This window comes from Scyliorhinus torazame, chromosome 5 (assembly GCF_047496885.1).
Source record: "Scyliorhinus torazame isolate Kashiwa2021f chromosome 5, sScyTor2.1, whole genome shotgun sequence".
Taxonomy (NCBI): Eukaryota; Metazoa; Chordata; class Chondrichthyes; order Carcharhiniformes; family Scyliorhinidae; genus Scyliorhinus; species Scyliorhinus torazame.
Window position 1 is genome coordinate 106,540,083 of NC_092711.1, and position 14,780 is coordinate 106,554,862.

The window sequence follows — 14,780 nt, forward strand, 5'->3', positions numbered from 1 at the left end:
TTCAAATTTCTCCTCTAAATCCTTCAGACAGGGGAAGCTCCCATCCTCTTGATCCCTGCCACCTCTGGAACTCCCCATCCAGCCTTCCCGGTACAAACCGATGGTTGTTACAAATCGGGGCCCAGACTGATGCACCCTCCACTCTCACGTGCTTCCTCCACTGCCCCCAGACTATCAGGGCCGTCACCACCACCCGGCTTGTGGAGTACCGGGCCGCCAAGAACGGCAGAGGTGACGTTATCAGACTTGAGTCCTTACACAATGCTACCTCACTCTCACACCGATTCCCCCCCCCCCCCACCCCCCCCCACTACCCACTTCCTAACCATGGCTATATTTGCCACCCAGTAATAGTTGCTAACATTCGGCAGCGCCAACCCACCCTTCCCTCGACTACGCTCCAGCAACACTTGCTTCACTCGCGGGGTTTTATCCACCCACACAAAACCCAAAATCGCCTTGTTTACCGGTTTAAAAAAGGCCTTTGGGATAAAGAAGGGAAGGCACTGGAAAACAAACAGAAATCTCGGGAGAACCGTCATTTTCACTGTGTGCACCCTCCCCGAAAGTGACAGCGGGAGCATGTCCCACCTTCTAAAGTCCTCCTTCATTTCCTCTACTAGCCGGGTCAGATTTAACTTATGTAATGTCTCCCATTCCCGTGCCATCTGGATTCCCAAATAACGTAAGCTCCCCCCCGCCCAACCATTCTAAACGGCAGCTCTCCCAGTCTCCTCTCCGGCCCCCTCGTCTGGATCGCGAACATCTCGTTTTTCCCCATATTCAATTTATACCCTGAAAACCTACCGAATTCCCCTCGGATCCGCATAATCTCCCCCATCCCCCTAACGGGTCGGAAATATACAGGAGCGGGTCGTCAGCGTAAAGCGAGACCCTGTGTTCCCCTCCCCCACTGAACCAACACTTTCCAATTCCTAGATGCTCTTTAAAGCCATCGCCAATGGCTCTATGGCCACAGCAAACAACAGCGGGGAGAGGGGACACCATTGCCTCCTCCCTCGGTGCAACGTAAAATAACCCAACATCAGCTGATTCGTTCGTACGCTTGCTACTGGTGCCTGGTACAGCAGCCGATCCCAATCAATGAAGTCCTGCCCAAACCCGAACCTTCCTAACCTCCCACAAATATTTCCACTCCACCCGATCAAAGGCCTTCTCCGTGTCCATCGCAACTACCACCTCCATCAACCCACGCCCGCGCCCCCCCCCCCCCCCCCCCCCCCCCTCGGAGGGCATCATATAACGTTTAAGAGCCTGACATTGGCCGCATGTTGCCAGCGCTTTACAAACCCCGTCTGGTCTTCCCCGATCACCTCCGGAGGCCAATATTCTGGCCAACAGTTTGGCATCCACATTCAATAGGGAGATTGGCCTATATGACCCGCATAGCTCTGGGTCCTTCTCCCGCTTCAGGATGGAGGCCTGCGACATTGTTGGGGGAAGGGCACCCCGCTCCCTTGCCTCATTAAATGCCCTCACCAGCAGCAGGCCCAGCATCTCAGAGAACGTCTTATAAAATTCCACTGGGTAGCCGTCCGGTCCCGGGGCCTTACCCGATGACTGGCCTCCAGCCCCTCCACTATTTCTTCAATTCCAATTGGGGCTTCCAACCCCCTCCACCAGTCTTTCCTCCAACTTCGGGAACTTCAACTCACCCAGGAACTGCCTCATCCCCTCTACCCCAGTTGGGAATTCCGGCTCATATAGCCTGCTATAAAACTCCTTAAACACCCCGTTCACCCCTGCTGGGTCCAAGACCGCGTTCCCATCTCTGTCCTTCACTCTTCCTATCTCCCTGGCCACCTCCCTTTTCCTCAGCTCATGCGCTAGCATCGTACTGGCCTTCTCACCATACTCATATACCACCCCCCTCATGTTGCTCCACTGCCTTCCCTGTAGATAACGGCCCAAACTCCATCTGCAGCCTCTGCCGCTCCTTCAATAACCCCATGTCCGGGGCCTCCGAATATCTCCTGTCCACCTGGAGTATTTCCCCAACCAACCTATCCATCTCTGCTCGCTCCACTTTCTCCCTCTGAGCCCATATCAAGATTAACTCCACCCGAACCACTGCCTTCAGCGCTTCCCAAACCGTTGCTGCCGAGACTTCCCCAGTGTCATTTATTTCCAAATAGTTCTGGATGGACTCCCTCACCCGCCCGCACACCCCCTCATCTGCTAACAGTCCCACATCCAACCTCCATTGCGGGCGCTGCCTTCTCTCCTTGCTCACCCGTAAATCCACCCAATGTGGGGCATGGTCCAATAGAGCAATCGCCGAATATTCGGTATCAACCACCCCCGCCAGTAGAACCCTGCTCAGAATTTTTTTTTTTTATCCGGGAGCATGCTTTGTGCACATGAGAGAGAAAAGAAAACTCCTTCACTCTTGGCCGTCTGAACCTCCATGGGTTTACCTCCCCCCCCCCCCCCCCCAACCCCCGCATCTACTCCATGAACCCCTTTAGTTCCTTCGCTACTGCTGGCACCCTCCCTGTCCATGACCTCGACCGGTCCAACCTTGGGTCAATGACCATATTTAAGTCTCCCCATGACCAGCTTATGCGACTCTCAGTCCGGGATCTGACCTAACACCCCCCTCATGAATTCCACATCGTCCCTGTTTGGTGCATATATATTCACAAGTACCACCAGCATCCCCTCAAGCTTCCCACTCACCAGGATGTACCTGGCCCCCACGTCCACCACTATTCTCCCTGCCTCAAATGCCACCCGTTTGTTGATCAGGATGGCGACCCCCCTGGTCTTAGAGTCCAGCCCTGAATGAAATACTTGGCCGTCCCATCCCTTCCTCAATCTAACGTTCCATGTGATCAGCCTAGTCGGGAGGCCCACCTAACTATCCTGGTAACCCCCGCCCATGGTGCCAGACATCCTATCCCCTCCCCCCCTCCACTCAAACATACATATTCAAAACATCACAGTGCCCAAAAAAGTCGAAAAAATCCCTCCACCCACTGAAACAAAGTTAACTTACAAATCTGAGCAACGGCCTAAAAACGTTACAGAGAGCACTGCATATGCAGATAAAAACTAAGAACACTTAAACAGAATCGATACCGCAATACCCTCCCCCGAGGTTCAATGTCATAGATTATCATAGATTATCATAGAATTTACAGTGCGGAAGGAGGCCATTCGGCCCATCGAGTCTGCACCGGCTCTTGGAAAGAGCACCTACCCAAGGTCAACACCTCCACCCTATCCCCATAACCCAGTAACCCCACCCAACACTAAGGGCAATTTTGGACACTAAGGACAATTTGTCATGACCAATCCACCTAACCAGCACATCTTTGGACTGTGGGAGGAAACCGGAGCACCCGGAGGAAACCCACGCATACACGGGGAGGATGTGCAGACTCCGCACAGACAGTGACCCAAGCCGGAATCAAACCTGGAACCCTGGAGCTGTGAAGCAATTGTGCTATCCACAATGCTACCGTGCTGTCCACCCCATGTCCTCAAACCCCTGCCAGCCTTTTGTCTTTGATAAAGTCCATCGCTTCGTCTGGCGATTCAAAGTAAAAGTTCCTGGCCCTCAGTGGTGACCAGTGCCACCAAACTGGGATCCTGCGCCTCCGCCATGCTTTTCCGTGCTGCAGGTTCTACAGTCACCTTCGCTGCTCAACTAATTCTTCTTATACGACCACTTCTGGTCCATGGCTCCATATACCAGTGGGGGATTTCTCCTCACTGTCTCACTCTCCACTGATGTTTCTAATACAATTCCGAAAAAAATTGGGAGAAAAGTCCAAAAGGTCCGTCACGAGCGGGAGTTACCAAATTCGCGACCTCCGACTCCATGGCCGCCACCAGAAGTCAAAAGGATGAAATTTAGAGACAGTTTGGTCTGGTGGGATCGTGGAAGGGAGGGAAGCAGCAGAGGCAACTGATCGGATTTACTCGGATTTTTTAAAATTTAAAGTACCCAATTATCTTTTCCAATTAAGGGGCAATTTAGTGTGGCCAATCCACCTAACCTGCACATCTTTGGATTGTGGGGGCGAAACACACGCAGACACGGGGAGAATGTGCAAACTCCACACGGACAGTGACCCAGAGCTGGGATCGAACCTGGGACCTCAGCGCCGTGGGGCAGCTGTGCTAAGCACTAGGCCACCGTGCTGCCCAGCGCTCCTCACAATTCTTGTTGGTGAGGATGGAAGAGAATGTGAGAGCGAGAGTACTTCAAAAGGAACTAACTTGTGTCAGAGATATTAAAAAGTTTCAACACTGCACATTTAACATAAATCTAATTTATTTGACTTTTAACAAGAATGTTAGCCTCTGTAAATGGGCTGGAGTTTGTTATCAGCAGAAAGAGACCCAAATGAACATGGTTCAGTCCTGAATGTGAGTAACAGCAAAATCCAATCACTGTGGTTACTTGTGGCCTCGTTGGTGACTCAGCAGGTGGGATGAAGTGGTGAATCCCTTTCCACACTTGATGCAGACGAATGGCCTCTCCCCAGTATAAATTTGCTGGTGACTGTGCAGGTGGGATGACCGTGTGAATTCTTTCCCACACTTGGCACAGATGAATGGTCTCTCCTCAGTGTGAATTCGCTGGTGCTTCCGCAGGGCGGATAACTCAGTGAATCCCTTCCCACACTTGGTGCAGATGAATGGCCTCTCCCCAGTGTGAATTCGCCGGTGCCTCTGCAGGTGGGATGACCGCGTGAATCCTTTCCCACACTTGGAGCAGGTGAACGGTCTCCCCCCCAGTATGAACACGCTGGTGGTTCTGCAGTGCGGATGAGTGAATGAATCCTTTTCCACACATGGTGCAAACAAATGGCCTCTCTCCAGTGTGAATTCGCTGGTGGTTCTGCAGGTCAAATGATCGAGTGAATCCCTTCGCACACTTGGAGCAGGTGAATGGCCTCTCCCCAGTGTGAATTCACTGATGTTCAGTGAGGTAATATGCTCGACTGAATCCAGTCCCACACTGTGTGCACCTGAACGGTCTCTCATCAGTGTGAACACGTTGATGGCGAATCTGACACCCAGAATCTTTATAGCACTTCCCACAGTCTGGACAATGAAACGGTCTCTCATCAGTGTGAACTTTTTGGTGTCTCAGCAGGTGGGCTGAAACAGTAAATACTTTCCCACACTCTGAGCAGGTGAATGGTCTCTCCCTGGAGTGAACTCGCTGGTGGTTCTGCAGGGCCGCTGACCGAATAAATCCTATCCCACACTTGGAGCAGGTGAATGGTCTCTCTCCAGTGTTTCTGCGTCAATGAGTTTCCAGGTAGGATGGGTAAGTGAATCCTTTCCCACAGTCCGCACATTTCCAAGGTTTCTCCTCAGTGTGACTGCATTTGTGGCTTGTGAGGCCTGATGTTTGACTGAATCCTCTTCCACACACACAACACGTGTACGGTTTCTCCCCACTGTGAACGATGCTTTTTCCTTCCATGTTCAAAGTACGTTGATATTCAGGATATGATAAATTGAGGACTCTGTCCGATCCTGATGTGATGCTTGGTTTGAGTTTCCGGACTTTGAAGCCTCTCCTTTGAACACCTTGTGAAACGGATTTAAAACAGAAAATAGGGATGGAGAGAACACCCACAAAAACACAAAGTTTGTATGCAAAAGGTACAGGAGATATGAGATTATGTTTTTCTACAGCGAGCAGCAATGACCTGAAACTCGCTGCCTATGAGGGTGTTTGAATAATTTGATTTCAAAAGGAAATTGGATCGAAATATTTTAAAAATAAATTTAAAGTACCCAATTCTTTTTTTCCCCAATTAAGGGGCAATTTCGCGTGGCCAATCCACCTACCCTGCACATCTTTGGGTTGTGGGGGTGAGACCCTCACAGACACGGGGAGAATGTGCAAACTCCACAGGGACGTTGACTCTGGGCTGGGATCGAAGCTGGGAAGCCCAGTGCTGTGAGGCAGCAGTGCTAACCACTGTGCCACCATGCAGCCCATGGAAATTGGATAGACATTTGAGGGAAATAAACCTGCGAGGATACAGGGAGTAGGAGAATGGGTCTGACTGGATTGCTCCAGAGAGCTAGCATCGACTCAATGGGCTGAATGCCATTCTCTGCGCCATCATGTCTCTGACTCTTTTGTGTAATCTAGTTTTGTAATTTAACCCCAGGGGGGGTTCAGATATCACTCCGGTAAATCTGTGCTACACTCCCTCCAAGGCCATTCTATCCTTCCTCAGGTTTGTTGCCCAGAACTGAACACAGTTTTCCCGATTTGGTCTAACCAGGGTTTGTGATTCTCAGGGCATTTCCAGTCACACTGAGACCTGAAATCTCCCCTCACAGACAGAACAGACAAACCTTTTATCTGCCACACGCAGATGCTGCTGATATGGGCAGCACGGTAGCATTGTGGACAGCACAATTGCTTCACAGCTCCAGGGTCCCAGGTTCAATTCCGGCTTGGGTCACTGTCTGTGTGAAGTCTACACATCCTCCTAGTGTGTGCGTGGGTTTCCTCCGGGTGCTCCGGTTTCTTCCCACAGTCCAAAGATGTGCAGGTTAGGTGGATTGGCTATGCTAAATTGCCCTTAGTGTCCAAAATTCCCATTAGTGGTGGGTGGGGTTACTGGGTTATGGGGATGGGGTGGGCTTGGGTAGGGAGCTCTTTCCAAGAGCCGGTGCAGTCTTGATGGGTCGAATGGCCTCCTTCTGCACTGTAAATTCTATGGTAAGACACACTGCCTTCCTCGGCCAATTGGGAAGCAAAAGGACTCATTCCCTTACAGGACAGTGTTTGACTGTCAGACAATCAACCTTTATCCCATTTTCAATATTTTTATATCCGCTTAAGAGAAATGTTCAAAACAATCTTTTTGACTGTCATAATGATTTTCCAGAGACCCAGGTGTGAATCTCATCAACGCAGAAGGTAAAATTTGAATTCACTGAAAGTCTAGTCGGCAGGGAGCGGGGTTGGTGCGAATCCGGGGAGGAGCAGCTTCGGGACAGTCAGTATAAATAACTGACCTCGGGGATTCACGGCCTAGTCGGCAGGGAGCGGGGTTGGTGCGAATCCGGAGAGGAGGAGCTTCGGGACAGTCAGTATAAATAACTTACCTCGGGGATTCACGGCCTAGTCGGCAGGGAGCGGGGTTGGTGCGAATCCGGGGAGGAGCAGTTTCGGGACAGTCAGTATAAATAACATACCTCGGGGATTCACGGCCTAGTCGGCAGGGAGCGGGGTTGGTGCGAATCCGGGGAGGAGGAGCTCCGGGACAGTCAGTATAAATAACTTACCTCGGGGATTCACGGCCTAGTCGGCAGGGAGCGGGGTTGGTGCGAATCCGGGGAGGAGGAGCTCCGGGACAGTCAGTATAAATAACTTACCTCGGGGATTCACGGCCTAGTCGGCAGGGAGCGGGGTTGGTGCGGGAGCGGGGTTGGTGCGAATCCGGGGAGGAGCAGCTCCGGGACAGTCAGTATAAATAACTTACCTCGGGACCGGGAGAGTGGAGAATATTCAGTGTTCCACACTCGGTATTCTAAACCCTGACCTCTCACCAGACACCTCACAATGGCCGGGCAACGATTGAAGGCAGCACCGGACCAATAGGAGGAGAGGGGGCGGGTCCGGAGGACCGGTCGGGAGTAACTGGTCCTCCAACGAATCAGCGTGAATAAGGAGGCGGCACTGGGCTGAGTGAAGCATGCGCAGTGTGATTAATGGCGACGCAGGAAAACGTTCGTTCTCGGATCCACAATCATGAAGGTGGGAATGGCGGGACGGAGGGAGAGATGAATCAGTCGGTTCGTTAGACACGCTTCGTGAACATGTTATTTACATCGACAATCCGGAAAAATAACCTACCGGTGCCTGGGGATCTGAGCGGAGGCCGCAGCTTTGTTACAGCCGAGACTATGCAGCCGCCATCTTTATTTGGTACTGAGAGAGGTGCGCATGCGCACCCACCATCTTTATCGGGGCACGAGCAGCAGAGCGCAGGCTTGGTCGCCATCATTGTTGGGGGCAACGTTTTTCCATGACAGAATGTCCAGCAAACTGCTTCACTCTGAGTTACAAATTCCTATTTATGGGGCAGAATATTTGTCCAGGGCAGTGACAATAATTCGAATTTATATTATGACATGAACAGAATAAAACTTTTAAGACTTTCATTTAAACATTACAAAATGACAAAATTGACACTGAGCCACATGAGGATATATTAGCTTTTAAAGAGAATCTTAATGGAGGGAAGTGAGTCGGAGAGTTTTAAGGAGGAAATTCCAGAAATTGAGGCCTTGGCAATGGTGGAGAGATTAAAATCAGGAATTCTCAAGTGGCTGGAATTAAATGAGTGCAGAGATCTCAAAGGGATGTGAGAGGGGGGAGGGGGGGGGGAAGAGGCTGCAAAGCACATGTGCGGCCATCCCAATAACATAAGAATAAGATTATCAGAATTAGGAGCAGGAAGAGGCTGCTCTGCCATTTAATAAACTCGTGGCTCATTTGATCATTGTCTTAACTCCATTTTCCTTCAGACAACCAACATCCCTAACTTTTTACTCCTCAGTCGGTAAAACAGCCTTGAATAAATTCAATGGCCCCGCCTCCACTGCTCACTAGGGAGAGAGTGCCACTGGCTACTGGCCCTCTTGAGAGAAGCTATTTCTTCTCATCTCTGTCTTAGACACTCATTTTTAAACTGGCCTTGTAGTTCGAGATTCCCTGTTGAGGAGAAACATCCTTCCAGCACCTGTCAAGTACTCTCAGAATCATTTCTGCTCCTTTAAGATTACCTCTTATTTATTGGCAGCATGGTAGCACAGCTCCAGGGTCCCAGGTGTGGGTCACTGTGCAGAGTCTGCATGTTCTCCCCATGTCTGCGTGGGTTTCCTCCGTGTGCTCTGATTTCCTCCCACAGTCCAAAGATGTGGATTGGCCATGATAAATTGCACTTAGTATCCAAAAAGGTTGGGTGAGGTTGTGGGGATAGGGTGCAGGTGTGGGCTTAAGTGGGGTGCTCTTTCCAAGGGCCGGTGCAGACTCAATGGGCCGAATGGCCTCCTTCTGCATTGTAAATTTTATGATCTAAAATCCAGTCAGTATACACGCACCCTGTGCAACCTTTCCTCATAAAACAAACCCCTTCATGCCAGTAATCAGCTGAGTGAACCATGTCTGAACTGCTTCCAATGTAAGTATATCCCATCTTAAGTAATCCTACGCCAGGAAATGGGGAGAGTGTGTTAGGAATTTATATCATGGACTTTGGAAACTACTTTTACAGGGAGCTAGAACGGGAGGATTTACACACAACAATCTGAGAGAAAGAAAAAATGGTAATCTCTGACGACAATTGACACGTGACTCTTGTAATCTCATTTTACAGGGAGTTAGAAAATTGGAAGACTGTGATTTTTCACTGATTCCAGTGCTTCTGATATCTTTCCAGCTGCAGACTCCATAAGAGGTTTTAAATTTGAAAACAGTGAAATTATTCCAGAGGTGAGTATTATTGAGCATTCACCTATAATTTAGAGTTTTCAGTGTTGTGCTTTATTATCTGTGCTTTGTTATCCAATGTCTCTGAATTATGTTTTCACTGCTGCCCATCCCTCGGCTATGTGCTGCTGATTTACCATCGTTATCTTGCCGTGGTCAGGAATTGTTTTTCTTGCACCAGATGGGTGAGTAAATTTGCAGATGACACTAAAGTCTGTGGACAGTGCGGAAGGATGTTACAAGTTACAGAGGGACATAGATAAGCTGCAGCGCTGGGCTGAGAGGTGGCAAATGGAGTTTAATGCAGAAAAGTGTGAGGTGATTCATTTTGGAAGGAATAACAGGAAGACAGAGCACTGGGCTAATGGTAAGATTCTTGGTAGTGTGGATGAGCAGAGAGATCTCGGTGTCCATGTACATAGATCCCTGAAAGTTGCCACCCAGGTTGATAGGGTTGTTAAGAAGGCATACGGTGTGTTAGCTTTTATTGGTAGAGGGATTGAGTTTCGGAGTCATGAGGTCATGTTGCAGCTGTACAAAACTCTGGTGCGGCCGCATTTGGAGTATTGCGTGCAATTCTGGTCGCCGCATTATAGGAAGGATGTTGGAAAGGGTGCAGAGGAGATTTACCAGAATGTTGCCTGGTATGGAGGGAAGATCTTATGAGGGAAGGCTGAGGGACTTGAGGCTGTTTTCATTAGAGAGAAGAAGGTTAAGAGTTGACTTAATTGAGGCATACAAGATGATGAGGATTAGATAGGGTGGACAGTGAGAGCCTTTTTCCTCGGATGGTGATGTCTAGCACGAGGGGACATAGCTTTAAATTGAGGGGAGATAGATATAGGACAGATGTCAGAGATAGGTTCTTTACTCAGAGAGTAGTAAGGGCGTGGAATGCCCTGCCTGCAACAGTAGTGGACTCGCCAACACTAAGGGCATTCAAATGGTCATTGGATAGACATATGGACGATAAGGGAATAGTGTAGATGGGCTTTAGAGTGGTTTCACAGGTCGGTGCAACATCGAGGGCCAAAGGGCCTGTACTGCGCTGTAATGTTCTATGTTCTAGACATAATTTCTCTTCTGTTCATCAACTGATTAACCATTAAATTCTGCTCCATATTTATTCCCTGTAATTGAAGATTTGAGATTATATCAGACCAGCCATGATCTTATTAAATGATGGAGCAGACTTGATGGGCTGAATGACTGTCTCCTGCTCCTATTTCTTGGAATATCACGATCTCTCGGTCAAGATCAGGAAATGCTGAGTGTCGATCTGTCAATCAGCATGAATTAGCACCTTCAGGAGAATAAGGAGTGTGTATATGGAGTGAGAATGGATGGGGCGAGATAGGAGAGAGTGTTTTTTGTTTGTACAGATGCGTACGTGAAAATTTACAGCTTTTGGGGAACGAGCAACTAGAATTGTCTGTTCTGAATTTCTGAGCTGTACTGACAGTGATGACATTTGTAAACTCCTTTAACAGGATGTTCAAAGGGGAGGATTTGCAGCAAGAAATCTCAAACGAAACTTCACATTGAGATCTGACAGTCACTCGATTCATCAGGACGGGGAATACCATTGGCCATTTTATCATCAATGTCACTGGAAAATCACCGACATAGGACAGCCGCACCATGGGGAAACCGTGGAAATGTGGGGATTGTGGGAAGGAATTCATTTTCCTGTCTGCGCTGGAAACTCATCGACACATTCACACCAGGGAAAGACTGTTCATTTGCTCTCAGTGTGGGAAGGGATTTACTTCATACAACCTGCTGACACACCAGCGAGTTCGCACCGGGGAGACGCCATTCACCTGCTCGGTGTGTAGGCAAGGATTCATAGATTCATCCAACCTGCTCACACACCAGCGGGTTCACACCGCAGAGAAGCCATTCACCTGCAAAGTGTGCGGGAAGAGATTTATTAATTCATCCAACTTGGTAACGCATCAGCGAATTCACTCTGGGGAGAAGCCGTTTACCTGCTCAGTGTGTGAGAAGGGATTTATTAATTCATCTAACCTGCTGACACACCAGCGGGTTCACACCGCGGAGAGACCATTCACCTGCTCTGTGTGTGGGAAGGGATTTATTAATTCATCCAACTTGGTAACACACCAGCGAGTTCACACTGGGGAGAGACCATTCACCTGCTCTGTATGTGGGAAGGGATTTGTTAATTCATCTAACCTGCTGAGACACCAGCGAGTTCACACTAAGGAGAAGCCGTTTACCTGCTCCACGTGTGGGAAAGGATTCAGCAGTACATCCTACCTGCAGAAACACCAGCGAGTTCACAAGTAATTACAGGGGTTGGATCCTGCTGATTTTTGCTGCTCTTGATCACATTCAGGACTGAACCATGGTCATTCTAACAGTGGGTGAAGTGGGCGATCAGAAGGTTTCTCTGTGGGCTGGCCAGTCTTCCAATGTTCACTCCAGTGGGCTGATACTCTTTCAGCGAGAGCACTTTTCCACTGAAATGATCCACAGAAGCAGATGTGATACATTAATTTTATCCTGGATAGTACGCAGGAATATAGGAATTTGGAGCAGAAGTAGACAATTCGGCCCTTCGAGCCTGCTCCGCTGTTCAATCAGAACACGGCTGATCTGTTCCTGGTCTCAAATCCACCTCCCCATCTATTCCCTTTATCCCTTTAATCTGTTTTGTATATCAGAAATATATTTATCTTCTTGAAAGCATTTAATGACTCCAATTCCACTGCACTATGGTACGAAGTCTTACAACACCAGGTTAAAGTCCAACAGGTTCGTTTCGATGTCACTAGCTTTCGGAGCGCTGCTCCTTCCTCAGGTGAATGCACCTGAGGAAGGAGCAGCGCTCCGAAAGCTAGTGACATCGAAACAAACCTGTTGGACTTTAACCTGGTGTTGTAAGACTTCGTACTGTGCTCACCCCAGTCCAACGCCAGCATCTCCACATCACTGCACTATGGGGCAACGAGTTCCACAAATTCACCACCCTCTGTGAGAAGTAGTTCCTCCTCGTTTCAGTTCGAAATCTATCACCTCTCGTCCTCGATTGCCCCACAAGGGGGAACATTTGGTCTACGTTTACTTTATCAATCCCATTTAGTATTTCATACACCTGATCATTTCCCCTCTCATCCTTCTCAACATCTGGCTTGTATTCGCCTAAACTGCTTAATCTCTCAACCCTTTCATTCCGGGAATCAATCTGGTGAACCTCCTCTGAACTGCCTCCAAAGCCACCGCATCCTTCCTCAAATCAGGAGACCAAAACTGGACACAATACTCCTGATGTGGTCTCACTAACACCCTATACAATTGCAACAACATTTCTCTACTTTTATACTCCAGTCCTTTTGCAATAAACACAAACATTCCATTTGCCTTTTTAATTACATGCTGTATCTGCAGACCGACTTTCTGCGATTCATGAAAAAAGACACCCAGATCCCTCTGTCCAACACATCTTTAATCTGCTTTCCATTTAGATAATTGTCCTTTCTATTTTTTTGGCCTAAACGGATAACCTCACACTTGTCTACATTAAACTCCAACTGCCAAATTTTGGTTCAATCTCCTAGACTACCTATATCTGTCTGTAAATCTTGATCTCCTCTTCACTGTCTGTTTTCCGACTTATTCTACTGTCATCTGCAAATTTTGCTATGTTAAACTCTCTCCCCGCTTGCAGATCATTTATATAGATTGTAAATAGTTGAGGTCTGAGGACTGAACCCTGTAGCACCCCGCTAGTTCCAGTTCACCAGCTAGAGAAGGAACCATTTACCCCAACCTCTGCTTTCAGCCAATCCTCAATCCAATCTAATACTCTACCCCCAAGTAAATAATCTTTTTCCCACCACTACATGTATCTTGTCGTTCCGAGTGTTGACCGCACTCTGGACAATCTTTCTCCACTGAATTCTCTACTGCTCTTACTGCCTGTACCATTGAGAGGCCAGTCCACATTCTGATATTATCCGTCCATGCGATCTGAGAGCATCATTGTGCACAATTTCCAGCTGTTTTGCCTGGCAGTACCTCTTTTTTCAACCACTTGTAGTGATCTCTGTATATGTAAATACATGAAGGGTTAATGTGCAGTCTGTATAGTTAGATGATCACTAGAGGGCAACACTAACAGGGAGTACATAAACAAGCTCAATCTGTTTTCCTGTTCTCTTCGGGTGTGTTGTAGCTAGAGAACAGAAGTATAGTAAACTCAGTGTATAGGATAATATTCATAGTTAATCTAATTTTATCTTGTTTAATTTGACAACTAGTAAAAGTATTGAAGAATCAAGTAAATTGGTTAGCTACTCAATAAATAATTTGTTATCACTGGAAGACTTTGAGTATTCATCATCAAAGTTAAGTTAAACTCGGCATAAACAAATGAGTAACATATATTACTCCCAAGTAATATAACACCACTCCCTTCCTATTCACAACACATGTCCAAAATACGTTATCTTCCTCGATATCACTGCCTCAAACAGGTTCCTCTGAACACCAGCTTTCTCCAGCACCCCTCATTCCACCACTTTGCCACCCGTGACACACGGAATATCCGTCTGAGTCCTTTCATTTCAAACACTTTTTTTCTAGCCTCGTCGCTCTTCTTGATGGTGCAGCTTTCACAGCCGCACATTGTCACCGGCCACACAAGGGCTTTCAGAAGATGAATGTTCATTGTAACTGCAGTCACATAGAAAACAGAGAGTTGGAATAAATGGGTCCTTTTCAGAGTGGAAAGATTTAACGAGTGGATCAGTTCTTGGCTGCAATTGTTCACTTTTCCACTAATGATCTGGAGGAAGGAGGTTTCCACATTTGGACTGTAGTTTAATTTAAAGCGTTCAATTCTTTAATTTAAGATATCCAATTTAAATGGGCTCAAAACTAGGCCCCGTCAGATTACCACAATGGAAATTGTCTTATCTGATCACAGTGATCGGATTTCTTCATTAGAAACCAGTCTATCATCAGTAGTGGAAATTAATAATCGTCTAAGGGCTAAGGTGAGTGACTTAGAAAATCGTTCGCGGAGGCAAATCACCCTCTTCGTGGGTCTGACTGAGGGGATGGAGGGTAAATCCCCACCCCCACGGAATATTGCACCAACATGATTTCCAAAATGGTGGGTGAAAATGTGCTCTCCTCCCCAACCCCCCCCCCCCCCCCCCCCCCCCCCCCCCCCCCCCCCCCACCTCCCCAAAACCGAAGCTAGATCATGCGACTAAGACCTCTTGCTGGGGACCCCCCACGTGTG

General features: G+C 48.2%; 1 long non-coding RNA gene across 1 annotated transcript; it reads right to left on the bottom strand.

Annotated features, from left to right (window-relative positions):
• Positions 1-4,285: 4,285 nt before the first annotated feature.
• LOC140421607 (uncharacterized) lies at positions 4,286-7,960 on the bottom strand. The gene is made up of 2 exons (XR_011946934.1): positions 7,868-7,960; positions 4,286-5,574 (listed from the first exon to the last, which is right to left on the bottom strand). It is a non-coding gene; the product is annotated as an uncharacterized lncRNA (long non-coding RNA).
• Between the last annotated feature and the right edge of the window lie 6,820 nt (positions 7,961-14,780).